Consider the following 15,092-nt stretch of genomic DNA (forward strand, 5'->3'; position numbering starts at 1 on the left):
ATACACTTGCAAAATTTTAGTTACTTTTCTTGATAGACAGGGGATATGCTTGAGTTTGTAAAAGTATCATGTTTTAATGATATGATCAGAACTTAGTATTTAAAAAAAAAGTGTGTGTCAGTCAGTTTTCTCTTTCAGATCGACTAGATGGTCAAACCGAAAGAGTAAACTCTGTATGGTTGTATGTTGCCCCGCAGCATACACTATGTACGTCTTAATACTAACGTCTGAAAAGTGAAAGGTGCGCAACCGAGGAACAGCAGGCCGCATCGTGCGCGCCCGCTAACAGCGTGTATATGTGTGAAAGGTGCGCAGAATAGGTTGCGCACAAAAAACGTAACGCTGTCATTCGTTTATCGAATTGTACTGCCCATATTTTCATACCGGGGGCTATATATGAAAAATCGATTTTTAAGGAGTAAACTCCAATAAAGTAGTTTCTTTTAGCCCTTATTTGCACGAGAGTTTTTTTAGCGGACGTTAAAAAAAGCGTTCAAATATATGAAGTTTTTTGAATTTCCAACGCCCGAAATTAAAAATGTAACACTGCTCGATAAAAAGCGTAGTGTGAACATATACTTGGGATTGCATTTGTTATATTTGAAAGCTTTTTTAACGTTCGTTAAAAAAATTCTCGTGCGAATTAGGGCTAAAAGTCGTGTTACATTACAAAAGTTATCGATAGATACGTTTAATTATTTATTAATTAACTAGCCGACGCCCCGCGGTTTCACCGCGTAGTTCCCGTTCCCGTGAGAATACGAGGATAAAATATAGCCTATGACACTCGCCAATAACGCGACTTTCTAGAGGTACAAGAAAAGAATTACCCCCTGATATACCTGAAATTATACCTCTTTATAATATTAGTATGTCAATAGCCAAGTGGCCTCTTTCTACGATCGCAAACGCTTCGAAAACTAAAAAATGTATGGGAATGGCATTTGCTATCGACAAGTCACGTGATCAAGATCTGTCATTCCCATACATTTCTCTAGTTTTCGAAGCGTTTGCGATTGTAAAAAGAGAATCGACGTGCCGCTTGGCTACAGGGGTAGTACAGTCTTATTAGATGTGCAATAGTCCAGCAGACGGGGTGTAGAACCCCTGAACGCTTAGATTTAAGTCCAGTCCCAGCCGTGGAGTTATTGGGATGTCAAGCAGATGGAGACGACGTTCCAGTAGTGAATCTTCTATTCATCTATTTCAGTTCTTCATCTTCTCTGGCCCTGGAAGCAATAAAACAACGGGTTATTAGGGTTATTTCATCATTATCAATATTACAACGGCTGACTATAGAACCAGCCCATGTAGTTTCCTAGTTTTCGAGCGTTTGCGATCGTAGAAAGAGAATCGACTTGGCTACAGCTGACCTCCCTCATCATAGAAGAGGTGGATATCTTATATTATTATTAACTCATATTCGGCTCACTGCTGAGCTCGAGTCTCCTCTCAGAATGAGAGGGGTTAGGCCAATAGTCCACCATGCTGGCCCAATGCGGATTAGCAGACTTCACACACGTAGAGAATTGGGAAAATTCTCAGATATGCAGGTTTTCTCACGATGTTTTTCCTTCACCGTTTATTTTAAAATAATATAATAAATAAATATGGTGCTTAGACCTACAACGCTGCTCTAATGCGGATTGGTGGGGTTAGGGTCATCATCATTAACAGCCCATATTCATCCCATCAAAGACGGAAACCGAAGTCACCGACATAGCTCAACGAGTCGCGAAGCTGAAGTGGCAATGGGCGGGGCACATAGTTCGAAGAGCCGATGGACATTGGGGTCCCAAGGTGCTGGAATGGCGACCCCGCACTGGAAAGCGCAGTGTTGGTCGACCCCCACTAGGTGGACTGACGACATCAAGCGAGTCGTTTGATGCAAGTGTGATGTTTGGAAGTCCCTACAAAAGGCATATGTGGACGTTCATTGGCTGATATGATGATGATGATGATTCGGCTCACTCTTGAGCACGAATCTTCTCTCAGCATGAGAGAGTTTAGGCCTTAGTCCACCACGCTGGCCAAATGCGGATTGGCAGACTTCACACACATAGAGAATTAAGAAAATTCTCAGGTATGCAGGTTTCCTCACGATGTTTTTCCTTCACCGCTTGAGACACGTGATATTTTATTTCTTAAAATGCAACTGAAAAGTTGGAGATGCATGCCCCATACTGGATTCGAACCTACACCTTCCGAAGGCAGAGGCATCCACTAGTATGCTACATTCATTAAAGATCAGCGATTTCAATTTTAAACAGTTTAAATTCATTAAAACTGTCAGATAATTACCTCGACCGACTGCTTAATGTGCTCTATGAGGCACGGGGGTGAAACACCACCAATTTCCCAACTCAGAAATTTGAAAATTTCTTCATCATCATCATTAACAGTCCACTGTTGGCACACCCTCACATAAGAGAGATATATACTCGTACAAGCTCAAGCATTTCTGTAATTCCATAATTATTATATTGCATGTTCTGGGTTTCAAAAATACGCGATATTTATTGACAATGGAAATCCAGCAATATTTTGCTATAACCAGCACTACGAGTCTACGACTACTGCGCTTCTAGCCATGTGGTACGTAGATTCTCTTTCTACACTACGCTTCGAAAACTAATAAAGTGTATAGGAATGACAGATACGATCGACAACTTGATCACGTGATCTGTCGATAGTGAATGTCGTACATTTTTTAACTTTCAAAGCATTAGCGTTTGTAGAAAGATAATCGACGTGCCACATGGCTACAGGACCTGTTTTCTGACTTCCACGTGCTTACTCAGACTTTACATGCCGTTCACGCCACGGCTGCATAATTCAAATGTCTCTGACGTCTTTAAGCTTTACATAAGTAATTGCTACATATTTTAATAAATTAGAGGCAGATAGGTATTTGAAAGTGTTATTAATTACTGCATTACCTACATAATTAATAGTGGCTAAATTGCTTCCATTAAGGGCCCGTCTTACTATAAATTCTTATGTAGTAAGACTACTTCTAAAAAGTTTTATTATAGCTACTTAATAATAATTAACGAACCAAGCAGTTTGGCCCTCCAAGGGCGCCAACATGCACCCAACGGAATAATCTCGTGAAGAGAAGTAGACAAATTTCAACCAATAGAGGTGCAACCGAAAATACCGCTATCTCTTTCATTACATTGAAACAAAAGAGGCAACTGGGACAACTCCGCCGCCATTGGGCGATATTTTGTCTATTTCTCTCCACTTGGCCGTATTTTAACATCGCTTATGGTAAGTAGAAAACCACTGGCATGCAAGGAACACGTCTCACAAAGTGCCACCAAACTGAGGCGTAGATAGGTGTGTGTTTAGTCTCTGTTATCTAGCTGCAACTAAGGTGGCAACCACGTCCAGAACATATGTTTTTATGACAACTTACAACGCTTATTATGTAAATAAATATGTTCTTGCTCTTCTTAATTTTACTTACTTACTTACTTTGACGGCCTCCGTGGCGCAGTGGTATGCGCGGTGGATTTACAAGACGGAGGTCCTGGGTTCGATCCCCGGCTGGGCAGATTGAGATTTTCTTAATTTGTCCAGGTCTGGCTGGTGGGAGGCTTCGGCCGTGGCTAGTTACCACCCTACCGGCAAAAGACGTACCGCCAAGCGATTTAGCGTTCCGGTACGATGCCGTGTAGAAACCGACAGGGGTGTGGATTTTCATCCTCCTCCTTGACAAATTAGCCCGCTTCCATCTTAGACTGCATCATCACTTACCATCAGGTGAGATTGTAGTCAAGGGCTAACTTGTAAAAGAATAAAAAAAAAAAATACTAATATAGCTAAATCATATATCGTCATCAAAAGTACGTTTGCAAGTAAGTAAGTAAGCACTCAATACCAGTCATTACCATAATTATCTGATAATGACCGTCGACAGAGTCCATCAAACTCACCCTACCCGACAACTCACTTTGGACTACCTCGACTATACTACTGGTATCTACGTGTCATCTTACTGCCTTGTTTCAGTTGTTAGCCTTTTTTATGAATGAAGAGATCATGAGCGAAACTACTTTGTAGCAAGGTGGTGAGTCTAAGCTCCAAATCCCCTCTCTTGATAAGGAGATGATTACGGCACAAAATATTTCATTATCTTTCTCGTAGGTAGGTGGTTTAGGAAATTATAATTTCTAAAATAACTCAGTTCTGGTCTAGTGGTTGGAATATTGCTTAATATCCTAGTGGCATCTATAAAGTTGCATTTTGCATATAAAAATCCATAATATAACATGTCATAAATTATATTTGGTTGAAGCAAGTACCTACGACAAGAAGGGCCCTTAACTCCCTTCGGAATTGCTTCCTTTTCAACGAATGTTTATCTATACAAAAACAATTGATATGTCCGTCTAATCGTATGATTATGAAATAATGAAGGTGCAAAAAATCAATTAGCATGGATTACAAAAAAAATAGGAATAATTCATTGAATAAAGTGAAAAATAAAAATTAAAAACTTTAGGAAGTACCTACATAGTTCTGTGTTCACTTAATTTATTTATAATCTAAGGTGTGGTATTCAAACAAGTTAATTATGTCCTTTTTAGACAGTAATTAATGTATCAACAGCATTAAAACTGCAGACAAATTCACTTTCTTTGACGTATGTTAGTTGACATATATGAAATTGACATTCTCTTCTATGTAACATAATTATATCATCTGGTGCCTACAAGTGGATATCATACAGTAGGTAGATGACATTTCTCAATTGATTTATTGTTTTTTTATAGGTTAATAATAAATAAATGTGTGCATTTTAAGAAATTAAATATCACGTGTCTCAAACGGTGAAGGAAAAACATCGTGAGGAAACCTGCATACCGGAGAATTTTCTTCATTCTCTGCGTGTGTGAAGTCTGCTAATCCGCATTGGGCCAGCGTGGTGGACTATTGGCCTAACCCCTTTCATTCTGAGAGTATACTCGAGCTCAGCAGTTGATAATGATGATGGTGATGACAACAAAGACCAAAATAGTGAATAGGCTAGCATGTGTAAAAACCTGTGCACATTTCTGTTAAAACAAGAACGAAGTAGCGTACAGTCACTAGTCAACAAACCTCACGCTTTGTTAAAATTAAAATAGCAGCTAAATCAGTAAGTTTCTAATGCAGTCACGCATTGCGTGCACGTAGCGTTTCTAATATCCTTGATCGTATTTTTTTGACAGGTTATTATAATTTTTCATAGATTTTATGTGTTATACGATTGGCTTGTATCACGTTTGAACGATGATACAGTTTATGGTGGAACGCGTGTGTCTAGATACTTAAATAATTCCTACATGTTTAATGTTTTAAAGATATGTAAATGTATTTATAATAAATCTGAGAGGTAAATTCTGTACATGAAATATATATATTTCTAAAATAACTATTAACGTGTGATTACTGATCGATACTGATGCCAAAAATACAATAAGTAAAATTTTTGTCTGTCTGCCTGTATGTTCGTTATAGAAACAAAAACTACTCGACGGATTTTAATGAAACTTGGTACAATCATTTTTTATACTCCTGGGCAGGTTATAGTATACTTTTCATCACGCTACGATCAATAGGAGCAGAGCAGTGAAGGGAAATGTTGTGAAAACGGGAGAAGTTACTCCATTGCTACAGCGATACCTACTACTGTAAGGGCTGGATTAAAGAGGTCTAAAGGCAGACGAAGTCGCGGGCTTCCGCTAGTCTATAATAATATTATAAAGCTGAAAAGTTTGTTTGCTTGGATGAACGCGCTAATCTCAGGAACTACTGATCCGATTTGAAAAATTCTTTCAGTGTTAGATAGCTTATTTATCAAAGAAGGCTATAGGCTATTTATTATTCCCGTATTCCTACGGGAACGGGAACCACGCGGGTTAAACGGTCCGCGTCAGCTTGTATGTAGATAGGTTGTTCAATGGAAGATGGTTTTTTGTCGACCGCTTTAACGCAGTTAGATGCAGTACCTTGTTTTACAACAGAGAAGTCTAAGGTTTGATCCGCAGCTTATGATTTTGTCTAAATTATCCCAGGTCATGTGTGTTGGTAATCGGTTGTAGCTAGCTACCACCCTACCGGCAAAGATGTACCGACAAGAGATTTTGCGTTTCATAATAATGCCGCGTAGAAACCGTTAGAGATATCGTTCGTTCGTTATTAACCCATATTTGGCTCACTGCTGAGCTCGAGTCTCTTCTCAGAATGAGAGGGGTTAGGCCAATAGTTTACCACGCTGGCGGTTTGGTAGACTTCACACACGCAGATAATTAAGAAAATTCTCTGGTGTGCAGGTTTTCTCACAATGTTTTCCTTCATCGTTTGAGACACGTGATATATTTTTTTTTAATGCACACGACTGAAAAGTTGGAGGTGCTTGCCCCAGACTGGATTCGAACCCACACCCTCCGGAATCGGAGGCAGAGGTCATATCCACTGGGCTATCACGGCTCGTTAGAGATATGGATAGAATAAAGTACTTCTTTATGTAAGCCTGCACCTATCTGAGCATCACTTAACATTAAGCCATATTTGCCATATTGAGACTCCATTTTAATTTAATCAAGACGCCATTTTGTATGTAGGTAGTAGAGCTTTTTTTGACAGAGCTCGTTCGAGGGAGAACTACCGTTCAGCATATTTTCGAAGTCACGCAGCATTGCTGCGCTGTGCTATGCAAACTGTAGTCTGGAATGTAAGGCTTAAAATGAGACCTCCGATTGTTGGAGGCTGGCACTATGTAGGACGTGTCTTGTATCCTCTGTTAAGTGTTACTTACTCTGTTTATAAACAACTAGCAGCAGCCCTTAGACCTCTTTAATCCGGTCCTGCCACAAAATCCGTTCTTAGCGGACTTCTACTAACTGTAAATTACCTCCCTGCCAAATTTCATCTTTGTATACGTCAAGCGGTTTTTAATATTTCGTAATATGACCTTGATGAGGAGAGCCGTGATAGCCCAGTGGATATGACCTCTGCCTCCGATTCCGGAGGGTGTGGGTTCGAATCCGGTCCGGGGGATGCACCTCCAACTTTTCAGTTGTGTGCATTTTAAGAAATTAAATATCACGTGTCTCAAACGGTGAAGGCAAACATCGTGAGGAAACCTGCAATCTGCATACCAGAGAATTTTCTTAATTCTCTGTGTGTTAAGTCTGCCAATCCGCATTGGGTCAGCGTGGTAGACTATTGGTCTAACCCCTCTCATTCTGAGAGGAGACTCGAGCTCAGCAGTGAGCCGAATATGGGTTGATAATGATGATGATGATGAATGTGACCTTTCACTTTTATATGTAGGTAGGCAGTGACTAGGGACATCAAGCGAGTCGCAGGGATTCGCTGGATGCTGGCGGCTCAGGATCGTGATGTTTGGAAGTCCCTACAAAAGGCCTATATCCTGCAGTGAACGTCCATCGGCTGATATGATGATATCACGGACAACAAAAACATGTATTGACAAATGTAACGCATCTTGACCAAAAGTGCCTAAATGAAAGTACAATGTCACCATGTTCACTTTCTTTCACTTTTCTGAAAGTGATTGTTTATAAAATGAACTTAACTGTTAAGATATATAACTTTCGTTTGTTAGGAGGTTCGTTTAATGGGCTCATTATTTAGTTATTAGCGGATTACATTACAATCCGAGCGTCCGTTCTCGCGCGTTTTAATTGCATTTCAAGAGAAATTTCCCTTTCAAGATCTGAATAATGATTTGCTTTTAATTAAAATTGCTAATTGTTTACCTTATTCTACACCTAACCTGACAGTTCCTATAAGGCATTATATCGGAATGTCAAATCGCTTGACTTTACGTCTTTGTTAGTAGGATAGTCTATAACCACGGCCGATGCTTATACAGGGTGCTGGGGAGTATTTCCCATAACTCTGGGATTATATTCTTTACCGAAAATTAATTAAAAATGTTCAAAGAACATGACGTGTTCTAAAATTAATTGTCGGAGTAAATAATATTCTTTTATTATGACATAGCCAAACCTTAAAAAAAATTAAGTTCAAGGATAGATAAAGGCGCGTGTTTCGTGGATAGTCGGAATTATTTGAATTACTTTGTATGAAAACATGAAAAGTTTTCATTTTTATTTAAAAAATATTAATTATGCAGTTTAGCTCATATATGTGGACTCGACAACACCTTAAAGATATGGGAAATACTCCCGACTTAGCTGTATACTAGACCAAGAGTCAATTAACTTACTTTGGTGGTGGGTCTAAGCTCCATATAAAAATTCCAAAATCAGGTTGACAAAGTTAGTAATAAATATTCAATTTTATAATACCTACCTACATATTATGTACTCGTATATGCATCATTAAAGAGCAATTTCTTATCTAAAGTCAAAGCGGTCTATAAACTAAGATATAGAGCACAACTTATAGCCTAGTTACAGAACTAGGTATCCTCGTCATTCTTGGCCTGTTTGTATGTTCTATTCTTGTTCTTGGCCTATGTGAATTTGTATAATAGCCTGTTTGTATGTCCTATGACTGGGCCAGACCTCTCTATTTGTTAGCAGACAGGATTAATAGCCTAGCTCTAGAAAGCAAGCATAGATTTTGTTATAATATTCTTTACAAGTTAGCCGTTGATCACAATCTCACCTGATGGTATGTGATGATGCAATGTAAGATGGAAGCTGGCTAACTTTTTTTAGGAGGATGAAAACCCACACCCATTGTCTACACGACATCGTACCGGAACGCTAAATCACTTTGCGGTACGTCTTTGCCGGTACTAACTAGCCACAGCCGAAGCCTCTCAACAGCCAAATAAGATTGATGAAGTCATTGTTCTAAACTTTCTCATAAATACATATTTAAAGTAACTATATTAGCTTAAATTAAATAGTTACAGTCCTAATTATTTAAGATCAAGATTTAAATTGTTTTTATTTCAATGCTCAGCTAATGGAAACTCATGCGAAGTCGGGGCATTTTTCTAGTTTTCATAATAAAAGCTATTTAAAGTTTTAAATGAATAATGAAGCAAATACGCCTTTTTAAGGGAGCTACACCTTTTTAAGGGTGCTACGCCTTTTTAAGGGAGATACGCTTTTTTAAGGGTCCTACGCCTTTTTAAGCGTGCTACGCCTTTTTTAAAAGGTGCTACGCCTTTTCGAAAGTGTGCTACGCCTTTTTGAAAGGCTGCTTAGTCTTTTTGAAAGGGTGCTACGCCTTTTTGTTAGGGTACTACGCCTTTTTTAAAGCGTGCTACGCGTTTTTAAGGATACTCCTGTTTTTATGTATGCTTCGGTTTACGGTTAACTATCGGTGCTGTACACCAATGACATATCTCGTGAAGAGAAATAGACAAAAGTTATCCAACGGCGGCGGAGTAGTTCTAGTCATCGATATAAATCGTTAGATGGGCCCCTACATATTAAAGAACGCACAATGTTATGTCATTTTTTCTTGTTTAATCCCTTAATTATGCCTTCGTGTTCATTTTGGAAATGGAAAAACTTTTTCTTTCCATGGGTAAGTATTTGCGAAACAAGACAATTTCGCGACGCTTCAGGGCCTATCTAACGATATACGATCGATGGTCCTAGTACCATCTCTTTCATCCCAACGCAACGAAAGACGTAGGTAGCGTTATTTCCGGTTGCGTTGCTATTGGCTGATATTTTGTCTATTTCTCTTGACGATATACGGTACTTGGTCGCCAGTTAGGCCTATTGGTTGACGTTAGTGCTTGGTTTCGTAGATGATTGGTCGGTATTTTGCGAGAACAGCAAAATAAATCACAGTTTATTAAGTTTAACTTTATTATGCGCATAGAATGCGTAATACGAATCAATTATACTATCTGCTACTAACCTCTTTACTGTCGGGTTAGGGTTAGATAAAATAATAATACCTAATAATTACTGAAGTCAGTATTCGTTATTGATAGTATTATTAGTCTGGATTGAAATATATAGATAACTAGCGGACGCCCGTGACTTCGTCACACAAATCTCGCGGGAACCATGGATTTTCCGTGATGAAAAGTAGTAGTTAATCTAGAGTAAAATCTATTCTCATTTCAAATTTCAACCAAATCGCTTCAGTAGTAGCGGCGTTAATGAGTAACAAACATCCAAACGAACTTATACATCCATACAAACTTTCGAGTTTATAACATTAGTAGGATTATTGTTATCAACCAATTAAAATAAAAAACAACTGAGAAATATCATCTATCGGCGACAAATATAAACTTTAGCCGCTTATATATCAGAAGATCTTTGACAACCTCTGTGGCGCAGTGGTTTGATGCCCGGCTGTGCCGATTGACGTTTTTTTAATTGGTTCAGGTCTGGCAGGGAAGGCTTCGGCCGTGGCTAGTTACCACCCTATCGGCAAAGACGTACCGCCAAGCGATTTAACGTTCCGGTACGATGACGTATAGAAACCGAAAGGGGTTGTGGATTTTCATCCTACTCCTAACAAGTTAGCCCGCTTCCATCTTAGATTGCATCATCACTTACCATCAGGTGAGATTGTGGTCTAGGGCTTACTTGTAAAAAATATAAAAATATATCGTAAATGTAAAAGTCTAGCCTTTCTTTCCCTCCAATGATAATTGAAGGTAGGATTTATTTTAGCGGCTATTAGTTTGAAATTTATGCGTTCTTTCGTTGCGTTGAGGCGAAAGAGAGAGCTGTATTTTCAATTCTATAGAATAGCATAGGTCCGGGGTTCGAATACTCGGTCAGAATATAAAATACTGAGTATTCAGTGGTGTGGCTCACTGAGTACTTTAAACCATTTTTTTAATTCTTATTTTTTTCAAAGAATTTCTGTCATATCTTTTTTAATATGACCAATATTCCCATTTCCCTCCAACTAATCGGGAAATACTGTATTAGGAGTGGGTACGACAATGCTCCAACGGGGCAGGGATCGAACCAACACCCCTCGGTTGGGTTTTGTGTTTAAGGTTTTGTACGCAATAAGCCATTATGTGGGTATGACATAGTTTTTAAATCCTTCAGAAAAAATAAAAAAGCAAAAAAAGTAAACAAAAGTTTATTCAAAACAACACAATAAAATAGTAAACAAATAATGACAAAAAAAATCACAAATAAGATTAACAAATATCCTAGTAAAAAAACACATGATAAATATAATCTTATAAAAAAAATTACACTTACAAACTGGCTAAAAACAAAAAGTTATGAAGAAACAGAATCACTATTATTACATAAACTCATATTGACGTAGACATAAATTTAATACAGCTTTACACTCACTTGCATGCACACATCGACACGCACACTTACGCACACACACATACACACACACATACATACACACATTCATTCACATATTCACACGCGCACACACACATCACACTCACGCACACACATTTGTGATAACTGTGAGTAATTATAATTATTAAGAAAAAACTATTTGTTAATTTAGTAATTTTAATACCTCTGTTATAGAAGAGCGAGGCCTCCTAACACGGGTTATTATATACCTACAAGGAGGTTTCAGCCCCTATTTGTTAAAACTGAATATTACTAAGAAATAAACGATTATTATTATTATTATCTTTTACTTATCGTAGTTCATATTGCTTAGTACCCTGACTTATTAAGTGCGATTCAATAATGTAATGTACAATGTTTACTTATTGACATAATAAATACCTAAAGTACCTATTTATTTGAAAAAAAAACGTGTATAAGTCGAAGTTTAGACGTCATCGTCATGGTATTGCCTACTCTCTACGTAGAACCTTTAAAAAATCAACCGGCTACAAAAATAAAATTAAATTGAAAAACCAAAAATAACAGCGCATATAATATGTAGGTACTATCTACTGATCAGTTTTAGGTGCTGTCATCCCAAATAGGCAGTTAATTTTTGTTTTTGGAACCGCCTTAAGGCTGATCACCAGATAGGACAACAACATTTTCACTATGCTAACTCTTCACTTTTCAATAAAATTTATTAAGTTAAATGGTCTACTTGGTCGCTAACTATGGGCCTCATAAGAAGACACACAGATAAACAGCGGGCGATGTAGCGAGCTATGCTTGGAGTTTCTCTGCGTGATCGAACCAAAGGCATAGCTCATCGAGTCGCGAAGCTAAACTGGTGATGGGCGGGGCATAAAGTTCGAGAACCGATATACATTCGGGTCCCAAGGTGCTGGAATGGCGACTTCGCACTAGAAATGCAGTGTTGGTCGACCCCCCCCAGGTGGACTGACGACATCAAGCGAGTCGCAGTGATTCGCTGGATGCAGGCGGCTCAAAATCGTATTCGTCACATATTTTGAAGTCTCTATAAAAATACCTATGCACTGCAGTGGACGTCCATCGGCTGGTATGATAAATGATGATGAATACTTTATTAAGTTTAATATAACAACGCCTAGTAACACCGGTGCGCGTACATTCAACATCTAAACATAACAAATACCCAAGTATTATTAGAGTACAGTAGGGTACAATAAAATGCGATTACAATGCAAGGCCGTGTAAGGCTTCCCCCGCACTGGTGAACCGACCATACTTGACCTACTAAATCTATTTCTTGCATAGGTATTCTATTAATATTCAATATCTAGCAACTGCAGTAACTAACCGAGGCTCGGTCCAAGATAAAAGACTAGCATTCACTATTTTTTTTTAATAAAATTAAAATCGAAATGGAGAAAATTAAAATACGAACACATTCGTATGAATGAAAGTCTATTGTATTTAAAAATAAATGTTGTTTACAGAAAATATAAAAAAATAAAGCGGGAAAACTTTAATACAATAACAGATTAATAACCAGGACAATAGGTAGCTAGGTAGGTAGGTAGGTACCTATTTTTTTTTTCGTTCCATATTTTAGTTCTTCATTTGTTTTTTAATTTCGTTTCTTTGGTACTATACTAGCTGGTAGCTTTCTATGTACGACTAGAAGTTACTTATAAAATATCTTTAATGGCATGATTCAAATACCTACTCCATTTTATTCAATATTGCTTGTCCTTCTGAACAACGTTAGCTAGACTCACTGAACGCGTGGAATGCAGCTGCATTTATCCGCAAAAATAGATCTATAGATCATTTTATACAGTACCGTGACACAGTATGGTTGACTATGACAAAAGCTATTAAACTACAAGTTGCATTGCTAAATGGAGCCTTATTTTTGATCGAATTTAGTATTTTCTCATAAAGCGCTATTTTCACAAATTAGCAGTACCTAGTATAGGTACGAATAAAATTATTCCCAAGTGATCGTAAACATATCAAATAGAATAGTTTATTTCTTACAAAGCGAATTTCTTTTCTTTCTCACGACTCTACTGTCAAAAATAAAGCTAATATATTATTAATACTAAACTTAAATAAATAGGAGCATCTATATTTGAATGTATTCCAAAATAAATAAATAATTTTACTACTTTCAGGAATAGGGTTGCGCTATCAAGGTATCGATAAAAGATATTTTGAAATTCTTATTTGTGTGCTAAATGCAATTTAAATTATTTATCCCTTCAAGCCCTCTAGCCGTCAAATAATAATAAAGTTCCATCTGAATGTAAAGTAGACTATTTTATGCTCATGGTGGATAAAAAGTTAAGAGAAAAGGATATAACTTATTGAGTGTAGGTACGTAATCATGACATCCTTTCCTAGAAAACACAATGAATCGTATACGTCGCTTGGTAAGATTTTCAAGGTCACGCGAGAATAGTGCGAATGTGTGAATAGGAGGGAGCACCGATGTTTGATGCTATTACAGTGTATCGCTAATTATAACCACACCGGTGTTTTGCTGCCATAGTATTCGGTCTCGTAGATGTCAGCCGTCAGACTGGCTGACTAAAATCTAAAACAAATCTAGGCCAGCGATTTTCTTGGATGAATAATCTGTATGCACCGTCAAATTACATGAGGTACGGTGTTATTTTAAAAATACCTCAATGTTGATATTTTTGGCATTTTTAAAATAGCAAATAATATATTTAGTGTAAAGAGTAAATAAGTTTTGAAATATTACATAAAAATTTGCGTTATTTTAAACTAGTTGAAACTGCGGTTTCACCCGCGTAGTTTATGTTTCCGTGAGAATACGGGAATAAATAATAGCTTATGACACTCACAAATAAAAAATCACAATTAAAAAAGGCTTTTTCTAAATCGGTTCAGTAACTACAATACCACAAACTTTACCTATTTATAATATGAGTATAGAAGTATAGATAATATCGTCGTCAACCCACCCATTCGGCTCACTGCTGAGCTCGAGTCTCCTCTCAGAATGAGAGGGGTTACGCCAATAGTCCACCACGCTGGCCCAATGCGGATTGGCAGACTTCACACACGCAGAGAATTAAGATAATTCTCTGGTATGCAGGTTTCTTCACGATGTTTTCCTTCACCGATTGAGACACGTGATATTTAATTTCTTAAAATGCACACAACTGAAAAGTTGGAGGTGCATGCCCCGGACCGGATTCGAACCCACACCCTCCGGAATCGGAGGCAGAGGTCATATCCACTGGGCTATCACGGCATAGATAATATGCAGTCAGCTTTGTATAGTTGCTGGTAAAAATATATATTATAGTTACGATTAAGTTTTAGAGTGCTGCAATAAAAACTATTTCTATAGGTCGTGGCAGTGGCCTCTATTACGTAAACATACGAGTTATTTTACGTTCGCTGATTCATAAGTTCTAACGATTCCATCACTTGGCAGCGTGTGTGTAACAGTTGACATATTGGTGGAATTTAAAAACAACCTATACCTAATAATAATGAATAAGAAAAATATTTTATATGATGGATATAAATTATCAATATCGATAGGATTAGCAAAACCTACTTTACTATAAAAAAACTGTTTAGTTTATAAGAAAGTCTTTTTTATTAAAGTTAATTTTATACTATTATAACTTTAATTTTTTGTAAAGAAAGCTGATGTTCCTCTCTACTTACTGGTTGGTAAAATTACATTTCAAATTTTCATAACAGCAAACTAGTCATTTCAATAGTTTGTATTACAACTAAGTATGATAATTTTATTTCGGTGAAAAATACAAT

At 37.5% G+C, this 15,092-nt stretch overlaps 1 long non-coding RNA gene across 1 annotated transcript in view; it reads right to left on the reverse strand.

The window, feature by feature from the left end:
• Positions 1-985: 985 nt before the first annotated feature.
• LOC128199260 (uncharacterized) overlaps positions 986-15,092 on the reverse strand; it is a 72,518-nt gene continuing 58,411 nt past the window's right edge. The window contains exon 3 of the long non-coding RNA XR_008251914.1: positions 986-1,229. This is a non-coding gene — a long non-coding RNA (uncharacterized LOC128199260). The remainder of the gene's footprint in view (positions 1,230-15,092) is intronic.

Source organism: Bicyclus anynana, chromosome 21, assembly GCF_947172395.1.
Source record: "Bicyclus anynana chromosome 21, ilBicAnyn1.1, whole genome shotgun sequence".
Taxonomy (NCBI): domain Eukaryota; kingdom Metazoa; phylum Arthropoda; class Insecta; order Lepidoptera; family Nymphalidae; genus Bicyclus; species Bicyclus anynana.